This window comes from Nicotiana tomentosiformis, chromosome 9, assembly GCF_000390325.3.
Source record: "Nicotiana tomentosiformis chromosome 9, ASM39032v3, whole genome shotgun sequence".
NCBI lineage: Eukaryota > Viridiplantae > Streptophyta > Magnoliopsida > Solanales > Solanaceae > Nicotiana > Nicotiana tomentosiformis.
In genome coordinates, this window is record NC_090820.1 from 69,593,409 (window position 1) to 69,614,969 (window position 21,561).

Genomic DNA, 21,561 nt, shown 5'->3' on the forward strand with positions numbered 1-21,561 from the left:
TGGAAATTTGTTTCTAATTGTTAAATTATGAGTCTTTGTGTATATTTTGATTGGTTTGCACGTCCTTTGACTAGTTCCATATTGTTTGGCATTAATTTTAGGTGTTAGAGAGGCGTTAGAGCCGATTATCGAATTTCGGAGTGAGGTAAGTCTCCTATCTAACCTTGTTAGAGGGGAATAACCTTGTATGTGCTATATTTGTTGTGTGATGAGTGTTATGGGAGATATGCACATGTGAGGTAACGAGTGTCCATCAGTATGCTAGATTCTTGATCATGTCCGGGTAGAGTTGGACTCACACCATAATTTAACCGTATTACTTGAGTTATTCTTGCCCGTTTAAATGCCTTACTTTACATTTTAGCTTGAGACTAGACTTGCATAGAGTATCGGAATTGCTATTTTAGATACGCGTTGTGCATATTCGTCTGAAAGTTTTCTTGAATTTCATAACTCACACTTATATTCGTGAGTGGGGCTAGTGTCCCGTCAAGTTTCATATTCTTATGGGATCGGGCTGAATGCCTCAGTAGCACTCTTATGGGATCAGGTCGTTCGCCTCGGTAGTATCATGTAACATATTCTTATGGGATCGGTCTGAACGCCTCCGCAGTAATCTTATAGGATTCGATCGTTCACCTCGGCGGTATTATTAATACACTCTTATGGGATCGGATAATTCTCTTTGCCAGTATTATGTAACATATTCTTATAAGATCAATCCGTACACCACGGCAGGATATTAAACCATCACTCTTATAGGATCGGGTCGTTCACCTCGGCAGAATCGTGCATAATATTCGATAAGGAGTCAACGTACTTATGAGTCTTTTCTGACTTGAGATGTGACATTTTATTTGTTATTGATCATTATGTATTCCATTCGAGGTAGTATCCGATATTTGAGGACTTAGTATTTACTCTTCTGTTGAGGATCGTGATATACACAGACATCCGCTTCGTTGCTTTTACTTTCCATGCTTATACCTACCTACATTTATTGTACTTTATTTATTGGACCACAAGTAAATGCCGATGTTGAACTCTCATCACTAATTCTTCGAGGTTAGGCTAGATACTTACTGGTACTTGTTGATTTACGTACTCATACTATATTTCTGCACTAATTGTTAAGGTATTGAGACCCGTACTTCTGGTGGTCACATAGGCACGTAGGTTCTGCCGCGGAGGAGACTTTGTGTTCAGCTTCATTCCATGTTACGATCCACAGCACACGGAGTCCCCATTCTCTTCATTTATTGCATTTTGTCCATTTGTTTATTTCCAGACAGTTGATGTAGTAGTATTATATATTCTAGGAGATGCTCATGCACTCGTTACACCGGATTTTGGAAATTTAATGTATTAATCTTGGATGTATTTTTGTTACGGCACTTGGTAGGGCATTTTGATCATATTCTATTTTTGAAGATAATGTTAGTATTTTCTATAAAAATAGAGAAAATATCACTTAATTATTTCACCATTGTTTTAAAATGTGTTATGAACCGCTGGTTATCATGTTGATTAAATGCCTAACGGCAGCGGTTGGCGCCATCACGGCCTATGGTGGGAATTGAGTCGTGACAGCTTGGTATCAGAGCACTAGGTTCACTTAGGTTTCATGAGTCATGAGCAAGTCTAGTAGAGTCTTACGCACTAGTATGGAGATGTCTGTACTTATCTTCGAGAGGCTATAGAGTTGTTAGGAGAACTTCCATATCATGATTCCTTGTCGTGCGATTTGATTTTGGTTGAAGCTTATGTCTTCAGTTCCTTCCTACTCATTCGTATGCATGTCGAGCATTCGATATCGTTTGGGCACCGAGGAGTTGTGGAGATGCTACAAATGTGGTGCAGGATATTATTCCCTCTGTATGCGGGCGGGATACTATCATCTCCTTATGGAGGAGTGTTTAGTCATTTCAATCCAGTGTTGGTGTTACCCACGGGTTCAGGGCTATACATGGTGTATTTTGATATTTCGCGCATTGTTATCGCATAGTGTTAATATGAATGGTAGGGTGTTTACTTATATATTACGGTGAATGCTTCAGGAGGAAGGATTATTCGGTTCATGACTGGAAAATTTGGTATTTAATTCCAGCACAGAAGAGGCAATTGGGCTATGGATGTTCAATCTTTGGTTGACGGAGTAGCGAGATTTGATATCTCCAAACTTGGTGGAATTTTTCTTTGTATTGTGGTGTCGTTGTCCTTGTTTGAATGCATTAAGGCTCGTCGGTAGTATGGTCCTCATTTATTTGCTTTTGGGGGTACGATGTTGCAAAGTAGTACCTAAGAAGCAGTTATTGGAGATGACAGTATGTTGCGACTTCAGGGTCGAATCGGTGCTGCTAGTGTTGATGGTCAAGGGAAATGATCCTTGAGGTGGCTTCTATACTTATGAAGTTCGAATGTGACGAAAAGAGTTTGCTTGGAATGTAGAGGAATGTGAATGATTGATTATCGTTTTGGGATGCAATATGGCTTCGAGTTTTAAACATATTGTTGGACCTTCAGTTGGTGTTAATGGAATGAACGGACTCTTAAAGCTGGTGGACGAGTGTGGACTCAAAAGAATTAACTAATTTTGTGGTGGTTATAACCATGGCAATGTCATTGGAAGAAGTATATATGAGGTTACACATATGAGGAAGTTAGGGGTTACATGATTTCTGATGAAGTTCCCATGAACAGTTTTACCTTCTATCCAATAGGAGGCATGTACTGTGATGTGGGTCTAGATTGCCTGAGGAAGATGGCGTGGCCGTCATGAAGTTGAGTGTGCATTAGGGCTGACAATTCGGGTTGTGCCATGACTTGTGCAACATGAACTTACGAGAATTCAACTGGGCAACAGTGCGGGATCGTGGTAACTAAGAAGGAGAAGTTACTGTGGGTTATTGGGATATGTGATTGTGGGTTAAAGCCAAGTGGGGGAAACTATCATCAATGATTGGGTCACATGGTCACGTGTTTTTATAGTTTCTGGATTTCGATACATTGGCGGATTAATTATGACTTGAAGAGGAGGACATCAAGGGTAACTCGAGTAAGGAACTTGATGGAGGGGTGTTACATTTCGCCTTATCGATTTATGAAGGTTTTAGGATGGCTCAGATTTTATATTCCTTGTTGATGTAGTGTGATAGGGAAATGATTCACTCGATTGCTTCTTCTAGAGTATTTATGTGCTAACAGAGCAGTATTCATTCGGCACATTTGGCTATGTATTCGGGACTAGGTTAGACTGGGTGACTCTCAAGAATGGTTCTAGTAGGTTTGAGATCTAAGATGTGGCACCTAAGGATTTTCGAATTCGTGTGTAACTAAGGATTCAGATTTGCATCGGATTGTGAAAGAGACTCGGAGCATTTCTACATCCTTATTGGTTCTGTGATGTAGCGTTAGAGGGATGGAAGAGACAACTTTGGATTCGTAAAAGGTCTCTTCAGAATGGGCGTATCAGTTGGAGGTACTATTGAGTGTAGGAGAGGGTATAAATGGCTTATAGATATTGAGACGATTTGGTATTGTGATTTGGGGTCACGCGGGAAGAGTGTTGATTGAGATCCATTATGTACTGGTAAAGAGATGTGTTATTTTGAAGGCAAGTCAAGAGGAAACCTGGAGAAGTGGGGTCAATATAGTAGTTACTTGGATCAGCATGGTATGGAAAATGATCGGTTCCTTAAGTATGATAAGGCCATACAGGCATTTCGGGGCAATACTTGCGGGCTTGGCAGTCTCCATGATTTGGTTAATTTAGAGGGATTCAATTCTTATGGCTTGATTACGTACAGATAGGTCCCGAAGTGTTATGACAATTTCGACCATGACTTGAGATTGGTGTCTTCTACGGTTATGGAAAGTTGGTTGCGTGTTGCTATTTTTTGCTCCTGGGATGAGTTAAGTGAAAGGTGTCTAACTGATGGAGTGCTTATTCTACTTGTGATCCAAAATTTATAACGGGATTGTCGTATTTCCATATGATTACATGGTGGATGCAGTGAGCTATGTGGAATTGGGATTTGAGGGGTTAAGGTTATTGTTCAGTTTTGACAGGAATGTCACGAGTTCGAGGCAGTGGGGGAGATTTTAGATGTTCAAAGTATGCTGGCACTATTTTTGGTGTCTCCTGAGAATGGCATGTTTTGTGGAAGAAGCATTGTGTATTAATTTGCGGATGCTTGACTTGCACTATAGAAATAGCATGGTCGGTGGCCATTGCTGTTCAAATTTTGTTACTTGGTGCGGAAGATTGTGGGAGTATCTCCCATGGGATGATTGTGTAGGTGTGTCATGTCAGTCATTTAAGTGGGAGAGATTGAGATCAAGTATGGAGATTCTGGTACTATGGCAGATTGGAGAATTTATTTCTGAGAGGTAGACTACTTCTCTATTGCAAACTGTGGAAGTTTGTTCAGGGCTTGACAGTTGATTGTATGTGTCATGGATAAGATAATTGTGGATCTTTGGAATGTTATTTACCTATTTTGGGGTGTTCGAAATCGGTTTAGAGGTCCATTGGTAGGCCTAATGTGAATGTATATTTTACACCAGATCGGATATGTTTATTCAGCACGACATTTTTCTATGGATGAGTATTTGGGCATGGAGGATGTCATTCATGCCATCATCAATTTCTTGTATTAAATTTTATGCTATATGGGTTGTGAGGCGACTTGATTATTCACGTGCGTGTTGAGGTCCTGTATAGACTTGTGGTGTTATATGGGCGAGATGGCTCTCGAGATGCTGGGTGTTTATTGCACCTTAGTTGTGCTTGGCCTCTATGATAGCGCATTTGGCGTGCTTGATGTTGATATACGTATGTCTAGTGAGTAGGAGCATCTTGGCTCGATGGGTATTTCCATGCAGATTATTATGTATGGATCGGGTGGCACGCCACCACAGACATGATGTTTGGATCAGGTTGCACATTGTGACGGTATCATGTGTGGATCGGGTTGCACGCTGTTTTGCTTCTCCTCTATGGGTTAGATTCCTAGCATTTTGTTTGGTTGTTATATATGTTACGTGATGGGTAATTCTGGTACTTGGGTTCCCTTTCCTTATTGAACATATTCAAGTTGTGGCTTATTGGCGCATGGATCGCATCGTATGGGATCATAGATGGTATTTGATGTGGCTTGTCAGCTGAGCAGCTTGTAATGGGTGAGACGAGATTATTGGACCTGGAATTGGTGCAATCAGATTTGTATAATGTATGTTTTGGAGGGGTATATCTCTAATTAGTTCAGGTTGCGGCAATGGTTCTAGTTGAGCGGAGGAACTCCATGAAATATTGGTTTGACGAGTGGTTATGAGTTTCTACACATCTCTTTCATCGTTGTAGTATTTCAAGGGCTTAGGGCTTTTATTCAAAAATTTATGGCTATTGCAGTTGGATGATATTACCATAGGCATATGAGCGATGCGGTACATCATGTGGTTACGACATAGGTGTATATGTATGCTTTGGTACAGCTTGTGTACATTGATGTAGTGTATGTATGAAAGAATCGGACCTTACAAGAAATTCCGGATGTGGGAATTTGGTTCTAAGGCTTGTGGACTAAGGTAGCAGGAAGGATCTTCATCCTGGGTTGCGCTAATATGCTCATATGGATTGAGATGGCACAAGTATGTGCACGGGGAGTTATGCAGTGATTTGGCAGCTTGGGAATGACCCTTGGCACGTTCGAGGACGAATGTATGTTTAAGTGGGGGAGAATGTAATGACCCAACCGGTCGTTTCAAGCTCTAGCATGTCGTTCGGCAGTTTGAGACCTTGACTAGCTTCACTATATGTATTATGACTTGCACGTGTAGTCGATTTTTATTTTCGGGAAGTTCGGAGTTAATTTGGAAGAATAATTCTCAATTCGGAAGCTTTAAGTTAGAAGAGTTGACCAAGGTTTGACTTTTGAGTAAACGACCTCGAAATCGATATTTGAAGGTTCCTATAAGTTCGTAAGGTGATTTCAGACTATGGCGTATGTTTGGGTTGAGTATCGGGTGGTCCGGGAGCGATTTGGCGCTTATTGTCGGAAGTATGCATTTTGAAGGTTTTTAAATTTACTAGGTTTACTTGGAGTGGACTTCTGTCACGCCCCAAATCTAGAGGTATACATGTGACATACACCCAATGTCGTGAACAAGCATCGAGCGAACAACTATATATGTCTATAAACCTTTTTATGAACTATATGAACAAGCATTTTAAGATAGCACAAAACATTTTATAATGTTAACAAGATGGATGGTAAGGTTCGATCCCTCCAACAAATTCAAACCAACATTCAAATCAACTTTAGCAAATTTTAGAATTCATGAAATTTGTCAAATAATCCTTAAGGAAGGTACATCTTAACTTACCTCGCTTAGCTTTTTCAACAAGTTCAACAATGCTCATCAAATCCAATTCAACTCAATTTGCATAATTATAATCTAACTTCAACAATTCAAATCCAAACATTTCATCATACCCCACATTCGGGATCAATTTAGGCATCAAGACATCCAATTTCGTTATTCCATGTGACTCTCGTCCTTTAAGTCCATTTATTAGCTATACATTGTATTTACAACTCATTTGGGTCATAGATTAAGTTACTCAATTATCACGCCCCCAAATTCCTACCTTAGGATGTCGTGATGGCACCTAGTCTCTAAGACTAGGTAAGCCTAACACACATAGATAATTTAATAGAATTTACGAATAATATGTAAAATTAAACATGGTAAACTATCATAATAAAACCCAAACGGTACAACAGTCAAATAATTCTCAAAACCGGTGGAACTGAGTCATAAAATCTAAAAAGTACACTGGAAACCTTAAAATACAAAACTGTTTGATGTGAAAATAAACAGTAGAAAAGACAATAGTAGAAGGTGACTCTGAGGCCTGCGAGCATCAAGCAGGTGTACCTTGAAGTCTTTGGGATATCCGAGTCCACTGACTAGCGTCCGGCACGAGCAGAAGTACCTGGATCTACACAAAATGTGCAGAAGCATAGCATGAGTACACCACAACTGTACCCCATGAGTGTCAAGCCTAACCTCGGTAGAGTAGTTACGAGGCCAGGTCAAGACACCAACCAGACATAGAAAACCTAAACAGAATGTTAATATAATATAATAACAGAAAGTAAGAAATAAATGACAAATAATCAATTTTATCAAACCAGGCTAACAACTGAAATTAAGGAAATAAAGGACAACAGAGAGAGAACATATGATTAAAAAAAATAATGATCAAATATAGTCAAAATACGAGTGGAATGAACTTAAGGAAAATATTGCAACAACCGTTCAAATCAACGAACCTTTCCAATTTAGAATGTATAACAAGAATCACACCGAAGTACTACACCTCATATTCCCATTTCACAAATCACAATCACAATCTTCCTTATATCACCGCGTGAGCCTTGCATTTATTTTAAAAATATTTTTTCTAAAATATCTACACGCATTTTAGCCCCCTTATCCCACCACGTAGCTTCAAGTAATTTCCTTACTAGCAACACGCGTATAAATTCCACCTTTTCTCACCGCATGTGTTTCAATAGCCACCCTTATACAACCGCATGTGTATCAATATCATAATACAATAATTAACTCGCACCACATGTGCCCATATGCCACAACATTACCAAATCAACAATAATAATGTTACCACAACACATAGCTCACAGCTCAACCACAATATGTACACGAATCTCAATGATAACAAAATGAATGAGGAATAACTCAACAAGGAAGAATGTCCCAATAATCAACACTTCAACCACAATGTGTCAATATCTTTCACAACTACAACCTCAATAACTTAACAATGAGGGTATTCCCATGAAATGGCAACTTCTAATTCAAATACACAACATAAGCTTAACAATGAAAGAGATAGCATGAAATAGCAACTATGACTAAATGCATGAGAATAACTCAAAACGGAAAGAATGACATGTAACAACAACTGCTGATAAATGCACACATAAGAGCAACCTTGACAATGGAGATTAGAACATGTAATGACAACTTCAATTTAGGTATATAAGAATAAGTTTGTCAAAAAAAGATAGAACAAATGATAACAACTTCAATTAATTGCTTATGATTAACCTAAGAGTCTAAACCAGTCAATTTTGACATAAAAGCACGTGTACACACTCGTCACCTCATGTACACATCTTCCACAATATTTCAAATAGTACAATCAAACTCAATCCTAAGGGGTAGTTCCCCCACACAAAGTTAGAGAAGATACTTACCTCAAACAAGCTAAATCAATCCACTAATAAGTCCTTCTTGTGGAAATCCAACTCCGGACGGCTCGAATCTAGCCAAAATAACTTAATATCATAATTTATAAGTCATAGGAAGCAATTCCAGATAACAAAGATTCAATCTTTAAAGAAAATCAAAAACTCAACCCCGGGCTCGCACCTTGGAACCCGACCAAACTCACAAATTCCGAACATCCCTTCTGATATGAGTTCAACCATACCAAAATCATCTAATTCTGACCTTCAAATCCTCATTTTATACTTTAGGAAAGTTTTTACAAAAATTATCAACTTTTACTTCGAATTCATATAAACTAGGTGTAATAATCAATATTTATGAACAAAAGTGATTAAACTTCTTTTACCTCCTCAATTATGGTGAAAAACACTCTAATAACCGCCCTTAGCCGAGTTACAAAACTCTCAAAATGAGAAAACACCCAAACCTTGCGAATATAAGAACCTGCTAGTGATTCTGCATCTACAGTCAATTAACCGCATTTGCGATCCCGCAGGTGCAGCCAAATATCGCTTCTGTGACCCCCCCTTCAGCCTCCGACCTTCCGCATCTGCGGAAATTATTTCGCATCTACGAGTCCGCTTCTGCGGACTCCCTCTTCACCTACGAACTCCCAAGCTCCCAACCATGTTTGTATCTGCGGACCACTTAGCACACATGCGCATCCGTATCTACGGCTCCACATCTGCATCTATGACCCCTACCTTGCCCAGCCATCCCCCCCTTCTGCGATACATCCTCTGCGACTTCGCACCTGTATTTTATTTGGTATTGATCATTATGTATTTCATTTGAGGTAGTATCGTGTTTTTGAGGACTTAGTATTTACTCTTCTGTTGAGGATCGTGATATACACATACGCTTGCTTCGTTGTTTTTGCTTGCCTTGCTTCATACCTGCCTTCCTTTATTGTACTTTATTTATTGGACCACAAGTAAGTATTGATGTCGACCCTTCGTCACTACTTTTTGAAAGTTAGGCTAGATACTTATTCCGTACGCATTGATTTACGTACTCATACAACACTTCTGCACTAATTGTGCATGTATTGAGACAGGTACTTCTGGTGGTTACACAGGCGCGTAGGTGTTGCCGCTGAGGAGACTTTGTGGTGAGCTGCATTCCATGTTACGATCCGCAGCACACAGAGTCGCCATCCTATTCATTTATTGTATTCTGTCTATTTCTTTATTTCCAGACATTTGATGTAGTAGTATTGTATATTCTAGTAGATGCTCATGCACTTGTGACGCCGGATTTTGGAAATTTAGTCTATTAATCTTTGATGTATTTCTGTTACGGCATTCGGTCGGGCATTTTGATCATTTTCTAATTTTGAAGATAATGTTAGTATTTTGTATAAATACAAAGCAAATCCCACCCAATTATTTTACCATTATTTATAAATGTGTTATGAACCGTTGATTATCATGTTAATTAAATTGTTGGCTTGCCTAACGGCATCATTGGATGCCATCACGGTCTATGATGAGAATTGGATCATGACACATAAACTAGTCTATATTCTACACCGAGCATGAATAATTATGGCACATATATATACGCTCGTCACCTCGCATATACATCACTCCCGCATATAGAAAATAATAACATTAATTAGAAAAACTTCTATCACGACCCAAAATCCCAACCCATCGTGAGGGCGCCTAACACACTTGTTAGGCAAGCCGACAATCACATAACAACTAAACATTAGAATAAAACATGTTTTAGTAAACTCAACAATGGAAAATCCATAAATATCTGATAAAAGTAACTGAAACTCTACTTCAACCATCCCAGCACATGGTGTCAACGAGTACATGAGCACTACAATATCTCAACATAAAACAAACTCTAGTACAACTGTTTGAATAGTAGAACAGTACTAAAGAAAATAAAAGGAAGGAGAATCAAGGTCTGCGGGCGTCATAGCAGCTACCTCAAAGTCTCCAAGGAGGTACTAGCACCAATCTAGCAATCACTGCGTCCAGATTTACCTGGATTTGCACATGAAGCGCAGAGTGTAGTATGAGTACAATCGACCCAATGTACTCAATAAGTATCGTAGTTAACCTCGACGAGGTAAAATAAGCACGAATTATTAATGGTGCTAGCCATAACCTGTACAGTTTCATCTTTTTAACAAGTACAGAACAATAATGAATCAAGTCATAAAGCACAGGAAGAAGCATTTGTGTGTGTATGTGTACAGTTTCTCGAATACTCTGCTCAGACAATGCTCAGCATATAGGGATGATATGCAGTTAAATCAGGTAAGTAATCATGGAAATTGCAAGTAAAAATAAATTGCAAAATCCAAACAACCACTGGCCAGATTTCCCCAACCTTTCCAATTCCATACTAAACCATTGATCAGTTTTCCTCAATATCCGCGTGTACAACATCAAGAGAGAAACATGAGAGGGTGACCCTAGGGGGATGGATCCATATCCACACACAAACATAACTAATTCAACGTGCTACCAGCTCGGCATGGTCACAGGCTCAATATCATAATCTACCTGGTATGGTCACAGGCATAACAATACAATCTGCCCTGCGTGGTCACAGGAATAACAACACAAATCGCCCGGCGTGGTCACAGACATAACAGCACAATCTGCCTGGCATGATCACAAGCATAACAACACAATCCGCCCGGTGTGATCTCAGGTACCCAGTCCAATCATATCACATAGGAGCAAATAAACAAGAATACATGTATATGATGAATGAATAACAAATCTCATACTCTTAGACTCGTATAAATAAAATGCTAAAGTGTAGGCATGTGAAAAGTGTGCTATCATAGCTCAAATCGGCAATTTCATCACAGATTAGCATTTATCAAGTTCATTTAGGGATTAAACCTCTATTTAGCCTCAAACATGGCTCAATAGTTCACAACAATGTTATAAATATGCGAAGCATCATAACTTAATGCTAAACAGTTAATTCTAGGCTTATAATGGCCCAAGCACAACCCGGGCATGGATAAATACCCCCAGTGTCAGCACATGGGCTCAAAACCCCTCACATGTGCGCACCCATAGCACGTAGCTATCACCAATAATTCAGGAAACTAATGCCTCAACCAAGTTCAGATAAGATACCTACCTCAAGCAAGCCAAATTACTCCCTTAACAAGCCCTTCCCATGCGTATTAACCTCCAGAAGGCTCAAAACTAGTCAAAATAACGTAATACTATCAATAAAAGCTATAGGAATTGATTCTAAATGATAAAGCTAAGATCTTTAACCAAAATCAAAAAGTCAACCCAAAATGTCAACCCTGTGCTCATGGCTCGGAACCTGACAAAATTCATAAATTCCAAATACCCATTCAATAAACGAGTCCAATAGTACCAAAATCATCCAATTTCGACCTCAAATTGACCTTCAAACCTCCATTTTTTATTTTTGCAAAGTTTCCAAAAACTTCGTTATTTCTTCACTTTAATTCACTAAGTAAATACTAAAAACAAAGATGAAATCATGATATAACAACAAATCCGAGTCAAAAATACTTACCCCGAACCAAGATATAAAACTCCCCTCCAAAACCGCCCAAAACCGAGCTCTACAACTCAAAATGTGAAATAATACTCTAACCCTCGATTTGGGATTTTAAAACCTACTGCCCAGTGATTACACATCGCAATCGCGGAAAATACTTCGCAATCGCAAAGTACAAAAATATCAGTAACAAAAACCTTCTACGCGAACGCGATCACCAGGCCGCGAATGCGGTGACCAATCATCTAAACCTACACGCTCGCGGACAGCCTCACGTTATTGCGATGAACAACCGTGTGAAAATCTCCGGCCTCTCCTTCCTTCTTTGCGAACGTGTTCATTCACCCGCGTTCGCGTTGCACAAAAGCTCATAACTTCGCGATCTCTTCCACAACCTCGCGAATGCATAAAACAAATTCCCACCTACCAGAAAAGAATCTTCACGATCGCGAAAGAGGAAACCAGATACCAAAAAATCAGCAACTCCTACAAGTCCAAAATGAGTCCGAACTTAATCCGAATCACACCCGAGTCCCCCGAGACCCCATTCAAACATTTAAACAAGTCCTAAAATACAATACGAACTTAGTCGAAACCTCAAATCATCTCAAACAACAATGAAATCATGAATCGCACCCCAATTCAAGACTAATGAACTTCCAACTTCTAAAACTAATGTCGAATCATACCAAACCAACTCTGATTGACTTCAAATTTTGCACACAAGTCATAAATGACACAACAGACCTACTCCAACTCCCGGAACCAAAATCCGAGCCCGGTATCAACACGTCAAATCTCGGACAAACTTCTCAACTTTCCAAACCTTTAACTTTTCCATTTTCGCCAATTCAAGCCAAAACGACTTACGGACCTCCAAATCCAAATCCGGACATACGCCTAAGTCCAAAATCTCCATACAAAGCTATCGAAATCATCAAAACTCCATTCTAGAGTCGTTTACACAAAAATCAATATTCGCTCAACTCTTTCAACTTAAGCTTTTTACATTGGGACTAAGTATCCCAATTCACTCCGAAACATCCTCGGAGCCAAACCAACCACCCCAGGAAGTCATGTAACCACAAGCGAACATAAAATAAGAAATATATGGGGGAACGGGGCTACAATACTCAAAATGACTGGCCGAGTCGTTACATCCTCCCTCTCTTAAATAAAGGTTTGTCCTCGAACTTGTCTAGAATCATACCTGTAGTCTCAAATAGGTGTGGATAGTTGCTCTGCATCTACCGCTCGGTCTCCCAAGTAGCCTCCTCGACTGGCTGGCCTCTCCACTAAACTTTCACTGAAGCTATATTTTTTATCTCAACTTTCAAACATGCCGATCCAAAATGGCCATTGTCTCCACATCATAAGTCAAATCTCCATTAAACTAAACTGTGCTGAAGTCCAAAACATGAGACGAATCACCATAATACTTCTGGAGTATGGAAACATGAAACACTAGGTGAACACTCGATAGACTAGACTAGGTGGCAATGCAAGCTTGTAGGACACCTCTCCAATCTTCTCAAGCACCTCAAAAGGGCCAATATACCGAGGGCTCAACTTGCCCTTCTTCCCGAACCTCATCACACCCTTCATGGGTGATACTCTGATCAATACCTTCTCTCCCACCATATATGCAACATCACGAACCTTCCGATCAGCATAACTCTTCTATCTAGACTGTGTCGTACGAAGCCGATCCTGAATCAGCTTGACCTTTTCTAAGGCATCCTAAACCAAATCTGTGCCCAACAACCTAGCCTCCCCCGGCTCAAACCAACCAACTGGAGATCGACACGCCTCCCATATAAGGCCTCATAAGGATCCATCTGAATACTTGATTGGTAGTTGTTGTTGTAGGCAAACTTAGCAAGCGGTAGAAACTGATCCCAAGAACCCCTAAAATCCATAACACAAGCACATAACATATCCTCCAAAATCTGAATGGTACGCTCGGACTGTCCGTCCGTCTGAGTGTGGAATGTTGTACTCAACTCAACCTGTGTGCCCAACTCTCGCTCCACTGCTCTCCAAAACTGTGATGTGAACTGCATGCCCCGATCAGAAATAATGGACACCTGCACACCATGAAGGCAAACAATCTCGTGGATATAGATCTCAGCCAGCCACTCTGAAGAATAGATAGTCACAACCGAAAAGAAATGTGCAGACTTAGTCAACATGTCCACAATCACCCAAATAGCATCGAATTTCTTTAAAGTCCATGGGAGCCCAACAACGAAGTCCATGGTCACACGCTCCTATTTCCACTCAAGAATCTCAAGTCTCTGAAGCAAACCGCCCGGCCTTTAATGCTCGTACTTCACCTGCTGACAGTTCAAGCACCGAGCCACATACTTCACTATATATTTCTCCATTCTCCTCCACCAATAGTGTTGCCTCAAGTCCTGATACATCTTTGCGGCACCCCGGATGAATGAAATACCGTGAATTGTGGGCCTTCTCAAGAATCAACTCGTGTAACCCATCCACATTGGGCACACAAATCCGACCATACATCTACAACACCCATAATCTCCAATAGAAACCTCTTTGGCATCACCATGTTGCATTGTGTCCTTAAGGACAAGCAAATGAGGGTCGTCATATTGAGGCTCTCTGGTGCGCTCGTACAAGGAAGACCAAGAAACCACGCAAGCTAGAACCCGGCTAGGATCCAAAACATCTAACCTCACGAATTGGTTTGCCAAAGCCTAAAGATTTTATGCTAGTGGTCTCTCACAAACTGGAATATATGCAAGGCTACCCATACTCACCACCTTTCTACTCAAGGCATCAGCCACCACGTTGGCCTTCCCGGGAAGATATAAAATGGTGATATCATAATCTTTTAACAGCGCAAACCATCTCTGTTGCCTCAAATTTAGATCCTTCTGCTTAAATAAGTGTTGTAGACTAAGATGATCTGTAAATACCTCACAGGACACGCCGTAGAGATAATGCCTCCAAATATTCAATGCATGAACAATAGCTGCCAACTCTAAATCATGAACGGTGTAGTTCTTCTTATGGGGCTTCAACTGGAGTGAAGCATAAGAAATCACCCTACCCTCCTACATCAAGACGCACCCAATACCAATCTGTGAAGCATCACACTACACCGTATATGAACCCGTTGCTAAAGGCAAAACTAGAACTAGAGTTGTGGTCAAGGCAGTCTTGAGCTTCTAAAAGCTCTCCTCACACTCATCAGACCACCTGAATAGAGCACCCTTCTGGGTCAGTCTAGTCAAAGGTGCACCAATGGATGAGAAACCCTTTACAAATCGGCGGTAATATCCGTCCAAACCAAGGGAACTTAGGATCTCAGTAGCTGAAGACAGTATGGGCCAACTCTGAACTACCTCAATCTTCTTTGGATCTACCTTGATACCCTCACTGGACACCACGTGCCCCAAGAACGCCATAGAGTCAAGCCAAAACTCCTACTTGGAGAATTTAGCATAAAGTTTCTTCTCCCTCAATGTCTGTAGTACAATCCTCAGATGTTGCTCATGATCTGCCTGGCTTCGCGAGTACACCAATATATCATCAATGAATACTATGACAAAAGAATCAAGATATGGCTGGAATACGTTGTTCAACATATGCATATATGTTGTTGGGGCATTGTTCAGCCAAAAAGACATCACAAGGAACTCGTAGTGACCATAGCAGGTCTTGAATGCCGTCTTCAGAATATTAGAATCCTGAATCTTCAAATGGTGATACCCACACCTTAAATCAATCTTAGAGAACACTCTAGCACCCTGAAGCTGGTCAAAAAAGTCATCAATGCGCAGTAGTGGGTACTTGTTCTTAATTGTAACTTTGTTCAACTACCTATAATCCATGCACATCCGCATATTACCATCCTTTTTCTTCATAAATAGAACCAGTGCACCCCAAGGCGACATACTAGCCTAATGAATCCCTTATCAAGTAGCTCCTGAAACTGTTCTTTCAATTCCTTCAACTCTGCTGGTGCCATATGATACGGAGGGATAGAGATGGGTTGAGTGCCCAACACCAAGTCAATACCAAAATCAATGTCCCTGTCAGGTGGCATGCCTGGCAGGTCTGTAGGAAACACATCCGAAAAGTCTCTCACTACCGGAATAGACTCAATGGTAGGAGTATCAGCACTAACATCCCTTACAAAGGCCAAATATGTCAGACATCCCTTCCCAACCATCCATTGAGCCTTCAAATATGAAATCACTCTACTGGGATCATAGTCAAGAGAACCTCTCCACTCAACCCTAGGCAATTCCGGCATCGCCAACGTCACGGTCTTAGCATGACAATCCAGAATAGCGTCATATGGTAACAACCAATTTATGCCTAAAATCACGTCAAAATCAACCATACTAAGCAGTTTAAGATCAACTCTCATTTCCAATCCCCCTATAGTCACTATACATGACCATTACAAACAGTCCACAATAATAGAATCACTCATCATCGTAGATACATGAACATGCATAACTAAAAAATCACGGGGCATATCCAAACAACGAGCAAAGTATGATGACACATATGAATAAGTAGAACCAGGATCAAATAACACCGAAGCATTCCTATGGCATACTAAAACAATACGTGTGATCACGGTATTAGAGGCAACTGCCTCTGGCCTGGCTGGTAATGTATAGAAATGGGCCCGACCACCACCTAATCGACCTCCCCTCTAGGGCGGCCTCGAGCTGACTGGGCCCAACCCCGAGATGGCTGTACGAGTGGTGTAGTTGTTGGTGCTGTAATCATAGACTGAGATATCTATTGTGGAACCCTGCTCAATAGTCTATGCAATCTCTCTTGAGATGACTCAAGTCTCCGCACTCATAGCAACCCCTCCTGACAAGCTGTTGACCCTGATAACCCGAAGAATTGCCTGTGGAAACCTAGGCAGATGAAGCATGGTAAGAACTCTATGCTGGCAACGCACTGAATGATGACTTAGCTGGGCGTGCATTGTAGGAAATGTGGCTAACTGAAGAACCAAGAGGAACATGGTGAGCTGCTTGAACGTGCCTATAAGAATGACCCCTGCTGTGATGGGACTTCCCTCCAGATGAGGCACTACTGAAACCACCTGAACTACGAGGCCTCTTGGCCTCCCTCCTCACGCTCCTGACTATGAACCAACTCTAGGCGTCTAGCAATATCAACCACCTCACCAAACCTCACACCCGTCGTAATCTCCTAAGTCATAATGAAATGTAATCCATAGTTGAGGCCATCAATGAACCTCATAATCCTCTCCTTCTCAGTGGAAACCAACTATATCGCGTGACGAGACAACTCTAAAAATCTCATCTTATACTGAGTCACTAACATACCCTCCTAGCGTAGCAGCTCAAACTGCCTACGCAACTCCTCTTTGTGAGTCTGTGTAACAAACTACTCAAAGAAGAAAACTGAGAACTCATGCCACGTAAGTGGTGCAGTGCCGGTTGGCTTGCTCAACTCATAGGCCTCCCACCATCTGTAGGCTTCCCCTGTCAGCTAAAAAGTAGTAAATGAAACTCCACTAGTCTCCAAAATACCCATTGTGTAAAGGATCCACTGAAACCTGTCTATAAAATCATGAACATCCTCTGACTCGGCCACACTGAACTCTGGAGGCTTAAGCCTTCCAAGCCGCTCTGTCTCTTTTGCTCCTCCTCACTCATAGGTGGGCCAACCTGGGCCCGAGCAGCTGCAACTGACTGGGATGGTAGTACCCTCGGTGTTTGAAGTCCCTGAGCTACTTGCTCTGGAGTATGGACGGCGGGAGTTTGAGCACCTCCCCCGACCTGAGAAATGGTTGGTGCAGCCAGAACCGAAATAGCCTGAGCAAGGCTCGTGCATACAGTCAAAATCTAGGCCAAAGCCTCCTAAAGGCCTGGAATCACAATAGGCATAGCTGGTGCCTGAGATGGTCCCATTGGCTCAACAACATCTGGTATATGCTCCTTAGCTGGAGCAACTGCTAGCTCCGCAGGTGCTGCTCTAGGTGTGGTACGAGCTCCACCTCGGCCTCTACCGCGGCCCCGACTTCTCGCGGCCCTGGCAAGTGGTACTGGTGGTCGTCTGCCTGATCCGATCACACGTGTCCTCACCGTTTGTGAGATATAGAATAGTAGAAGTTTATATTCTGGAATTAACAAATCTGCACGACAAGAATACAAGAAAATGAAGTTTTCTAACGGTTCGGTAGCCTCTCAAAGATAAGTACAGACGTCTCCGTACCAATCTGCAAGACTCTACTAAACCTGCTCATGACTCGTTAGACCTAAGTAACCTAGTGCTCTGATACCAACTTGTCACGACCCAAAATCCCAACCCATCATAAGGGCATTACACACACTTGCTAGGCAAGCCGACAATCACATAATAGCTAAACATTTGAATAAAGCAAGTTTTAATAAACTCAACAACGGAAAATCTCATAAATATATGATAAAAGTAACTGAAACTCTACTTCAACCATCCCAGCACCCGGTGTCAACGAGTACATGAGCACTATAACATCTCAACATAAAAACAAACACTAGTATAACTCTCTGAATAGTAGAATAGTACTGAAGGAGAATCAAGGTCTTGGGACGTCATAGTAACTACCTCAAAGTCTTCGAACAACTACTAGCACTAATCTAGCAATCACTGCGTCCAGATGTACCTAGATCAACACACGAAGTGTAGAGTATAGTATGAGTACAACCGACTCAATGTACTCAATAAGAATCGTAGCTAACCTTGGCGAGGTAAAAGAAGCACGAATTATAAATGATGCTAGCTATAACCTGTACAGTTTCATCTTTTTAACATGTACAGAATAATAATGAAATCAAGTCATAAAGCACGGGAAGAAGCATATGTATGTGTATGTGTACAGTTTCTCAAATACTCTGCTCAGTCAATGTTTGACATATAGGGATGATATGCAGTTAAATCAGGTAAGTAATCATTGAAATTGCAAGTAAAGATAAATTGCAAAATCCAAACAACCACTGGCTAGATTTCCCCAACCTTTCCAATTCCATACTAAACCACTGATCAGTTTTCCTCAATATCCGCGTGTACAACATCAAGAGAGAAACATGAGAGGGTGACCCTAGGGGGATGGATCCATATCCACACACAAGAACAACCAATTCAACGTGCTACCAGCTCGACGTGGTCACAGGCTCAATATCATAATCTGTCTGGTATGGTCACAGGCATAACAATACAATCCGCCATGCGTGGTCACAGGCATAACAACACAAATCGCCCGGCGTGGTCACAGACATAACAACACAATCCGCCCGGCATGATCACAAGCATAACAACACAATCCTCCCGGTGTGATCTCAGGCACCCAGTCCAATCATATCACATAGGAGCAAATAAACAAGAATACATGTATATGATGAATGAATAACAAATCTCATACTATTAGACTGGTATAAATAAAATGCTAAAGTGTAGGCATGTGAAAAGTATGCTATCATAGCTCAAATCGGCAGTTTCATCACAGATTAGCATTTATCAAGTTCATTTAGGGATTAAACCTCTATTTAGCCTCAAACATGGCTCAATAGTTCACAACAATGTTACAAATATGCGAAGCATCATAACTTAATGCTAAACAGTTAATTCTAGGCTTATAATGGCCCAAGCACAGCCCGAGCATGGATAAATACCCCCAGTGTCAGCACTTGGGCTCAAAACCCCACACATGTGCGCACCCATAGCACTTAGCTATCACCAATAATTCACGCAACTAATGCCTCAACCAAGTTTAGATAAGATACTTACCTCAAGCAAGCCAAATTACTCCCTTAACAAGCCCTTCCCGCATGTATCAACCTCTGTAAGGATCAAATCTAGTCAAAATAACGTAATACTATCAATAAAAGCTATAGGAATTGATCCTAAATGATAAAGCTAAGATCTTTAACCAAAATCAAAAAGTCAACCCAAAAAGTCAAACCTAGGCCCACACCTCGAAACCCGACAAAATTCACAAATTCTAAACACCCATTCAATAACGAGTCCAACCATACCAAAATCATCTAATTCCAACCTCAAATCGACCTTCAAACCTCCATTTTTCATTTTTGCAAAGTTTTCGCAAAATTCCCCATTTCTTCACTTTAATTCACTAATTAAATGCTAAAAATAAAGATGGAATTATGATATAACAACAAATCCGAGTCAAAAACACTTATCCCGAACCAACATGTAAAAATCCCCTCCAAAATTGCCCAAAACCGAGCTCTACAACTTAAAATGTGAAATAATACTCTAACCCTCGATTTGGGATTTTAAAACTTGCTACCTAGTGATTACACATCGTGATCGCTAAGAACAAAAATATCAGTAACAAAAACCTTCTATGTGAATGCAATCACCAGGCCACGAATGCGGTGAGCAATCATCCAAACCTACACGATCGCGGATAGCCTCACGCGATCGCGATGAACAACCGTGTGAAAATCCCAAGCCTCTCCTTCCTTCTTCGCGAACGCATCCATTCACCCGCGTTCGCGTCGCACAAAAGCTCAGAACTTCGCGATCGCCTCCATAACCTTGCGAATGCATTGAACAAATGCCCAACTGCTAGAAAAGACTCTTCACGATCGTGTCCCTCTTCTCGCAGTCGCGAAAGAGGAAACTAGATACCAGAAAATCAGCAACTCCTCCAAGTCCAAAATGAGTCCGAACTTGATCCGAATCACACTCGAGGCACCCGGGTCCAATCCAAACATACCAACAAGTCCTAGAACATGATACGAACTTAGTCGAAGCCTCAAATCACCTCAAACAATATCGAAATCACGAATCACACTCCAATTCAAGCCTAGAACTAATGAACTTCCAACTTCTACAATTAATGCCGAATTATACCAAACCAACTCCGATTGACTTCAAATTTTGCATACAAGTCATAAATGACACAACGGACCTACTCCAATACCTGGAACCAAAATATGAGTCCGGTATCAATAAAGTCAACTCTCGGTCAAACTTCTCAACCTTCCAAACCTTCAACTTTCCCACTTTCGCCAATTCAAGCCAAAACGACCTACAAACCTCTAAATTTAAATCCGAACATACGCTTAAATCCAAAATAACTATAAGAAACTATCAGAACCATCAAAACTCCATTCCGGAGTCATTTACACAAAAGACAACATCCGGTCAACTCTTTCAACTTAAGCTTCCAATCTTAGGACTAAGCGTCCCAAATCCACTCTGAAATATCCCCGGAACCAAAACAACCACCTCGGCAAGTCATGTAACCACAAGTGAACATAAAATAAGAAATAAATGAGGGGAACAGGGCTATAATTCGCAAAATGACTGGTCGGGTCATTACAAATTCTCTCAACCAAAGCTAGGCAAAACACCTACCTTATCCGGACTAATTTAAAGCTCCAAATCGCTCTTCCTTTTGAAATCACCGCAAAGCGGCTCAAATCTAGCCAAACATCAACCAAGAAAGTCAAACAATACTATAGAAAGCAATCTCAATTAATAAAGCTTCGACCTTTGAAGAGTTTCCAAAAAGTCAACAAAAGTCAACCCAGGCTCACGTGCCTAAAATTCGAAACTAATACCAAATCCTGTTGACCCATAATCTGCCGAGTCCAAATATGTGAATCGATTTCAAATCCGAGTCCAAATTGGTACTCAAATCCTCCAAATATACTCTCTTAAGTTGTTGACAAAAATCCCAAATTT